This window comes from Oratosquilla oratoria, chromosome 2, assembly GCF_046742065.1.
Source record: "Oratosquilla oratoria isolate Oo_2021 chromosome 2, ASM4674206v1, whole genome shotgun sequence".
NCBI classification, from domain to species: domain Eukaryota; kingdom Metazoa; phylum Arthropoda; class Malacostraca; order Stomatopoda; family Squillidae; genus Oratosquilla; species Oratosquilla oratoria.
In genome coordinates, this window is record NC_134778.1 from 72,819,651 (window position 1) to 72,822,150 (window position 2,500).

Genomic DNA, 2,500 nt, shown 5'->3' on the forward strand with positions numbered 1-2,500 from the left:
AAATATGGTGGAAGGTAAAACTAGATTTGGCAAGAAGTAAACGAGGAGTTCATACCTAGACCTAGAATTTAGGGTAAAATGCTAAAAGCCCCTAGAATTTAGGGTTTTTTCCTAAGTTGATGGTTCAAGAACCTCGGTCCCTTTCTTGGAAGATCAATCGCCCCGACCCTGACCCCGACCTCACCTCGGACTACTAAAACGCAGATGGACGTTTTTACCCTGAGGTCAGCACCTCTCGCTTTAATTTGGATTAAAATTTCTTTTCTTTTCTTTCTCCATTCAGAAAAAGAATTCTTTGGTCTGTTAGAGAACCTTCCTTTTTATTTGGGAAGATTTTTTCCTTCTCTTTACGACCTTTTTTGATTGTTATTGACCTGATCCTTCCATCAGCGGGGATAGAAATATTTTCTTCCCTTCCCTCCCTCCCTCCCTTCCCCTCCCCGTAGCCCTTCCCTTTCATCTGCCAAGTCATTAAGTTCAGGAGGGAACTATATACATATATACCAGATGCTGCCATCGTCACATCCCTGTTGTTGCTACGAGTAGTGTCCCCTTTATATCGTTCTAACTTTACTTTCAATTTCATTCCACTTTCTTTCCCCAACTCACTCCACGCTTCCGTCTCCATCTTTTATCCTCCCTCCTCCACATCTCGTTTGCATTCCCTCCGGCCTCCTTTCCTCCACATATGCAACACTAGCCTCCCCCTCCTTCATTTTTCAATCCCTCCATATTTTCTTCTTGCAGCCGCCCGAACGCGTATTCGTTTTTTTTTTTTTTTTCAAATAATATGAGTCATGGAGAGGTCCCCATTCATATTCTTGTAGGCCGCCTTCGGTAAGGCCCTGTTATTGATTTCCCTGGAAGGTGATCTGTTTGTTCAGCATAGGACGAGCAAACCAGTCTCCCTGAACACAAGAACAAACATCTGTTCCTTTCGCTGAAGAGTGGAGTGCTACAGGGATCAGTGAAATACCCTGGTGGCAGCAAGTATATAAAAATCGCCACTTGGCACCCAGGGCGGTGTTTCAGCCATACTGCGAAGAGCAAGACACCACTTGAGTGAAGATTAAATAAATAAGACATGATACGACGGAGTGCTGTTTCTACTGCAGTCCCCCCCCCCGCCCACACACACACAGACCTCCTCCCTTCTGAACTCAGGCCAGCCCATGTACCTTCACCCCTCCACCCCTCCTCCTCCTCACCCCTCCACCCCTCCTCCTCCCCCTACCCTTTCTCGGTCTCGTCTTGTTTAGTATGTCAATACTCCAGTCTCTAGATGCCAACAACTGTCTTACTTTACACGATAAAATATTCCTCTGAAAAATGGATCAGAACAGCGCCTCAGGGCCGTAGTTTGTCCTTATAGATTTGTTATGTCCTTAGACTTTCCCCGGTTAGAAGTAGTGTGTTGAAGATAAACAAATTCATAAATGAGGAAATAAAGAAGTCTTTCTTTTTTTTTTTACGTTATTTTATTGTATTCCACCCTTTTCGTGGATTGTAATACAGGTGTTTAAACAAAGTCCAACAGCAGCATACTAATTCCATTTACGACATTCACTTGTCTAAATAGTAAGTTTGTCCTAGTCGTTTATCGAAAGACAACATGTCAAGATCTTTCGGCCTTGTTTCTTTTATGGTTGATTTCGTCAATTAAGAAATACTTTTAGAAGACGTCGTAGATATTGGCTCTTCTTTTTGAGAAAAAAAGCAACCAACTCTCGTTTGTTTCATTCTGTATACAGCGTATTACAAACTACAATACAAAGCAACAAATTCCTCGTAAAAGGTTACATAAGTAGAAAAATTTGCAACTGGTCTGCAACCTATTTTCAACCTATTCGTTCGAGAGAATGATAAATTTTCTTTTCTGTATATTTTATTTGCTTTTTTATAGGTAGCATTTTACATTTTGTAAAGTAGGGTTTCTACCAGCAAACTTTCATTACATAGCACATACAGTATATGAACCAACTAGCTGCAGCTATTTGGAAGAATATTTCTGTACCATCTTACATGTTGTAATTTGCACATTGCTTAATACAAATCATAATTCAAGATACACGATTCTCCATGTGGACCAATTAGTAACTCACTAGATGTTGTTGTTTAGGAAGATGTTATTCGTACATATAATTTGTTGTGTATTACAGACTGTAATTGGTCCATCGTGAACTGTAATACACAGCAGCAATTTCAAGGTGAATAGTTATATTTGTTCGCCTGTCTAAACTTGTTTCGAAGTGACTATTGAAGATAAGATACATGGAGGAATTCACATATAGTACGGTATGTAAAAAGTTAGACGCCTGGACTATTTGTTGCAAATTGTAACGCATATCAATGTAGTTCTCGAGTAAGTACATGTGTGGATCAATTTCCATTTGGATAGGTCCAGATGATTGAGAAGAAAATATAGACGCAAACAGTTACACACACACACACACACACACACACACACACACACACACACACACACACACACACACACACA

General features: G+C 40.4%; 1 protein-coding gene across 2 annotated transcripts in view; it reads right to left on the minus strand.

Moving 5' to 3' along the window:
- The window catches only part of LOC143034030 (phospholipase A2-like), a 242,997-nt gene that overhangs the window by 86,563 nt on the left and 153,934 nt on the right, over positions 1–2,500 (minus strand). The window lies entirely within an intron of this gene.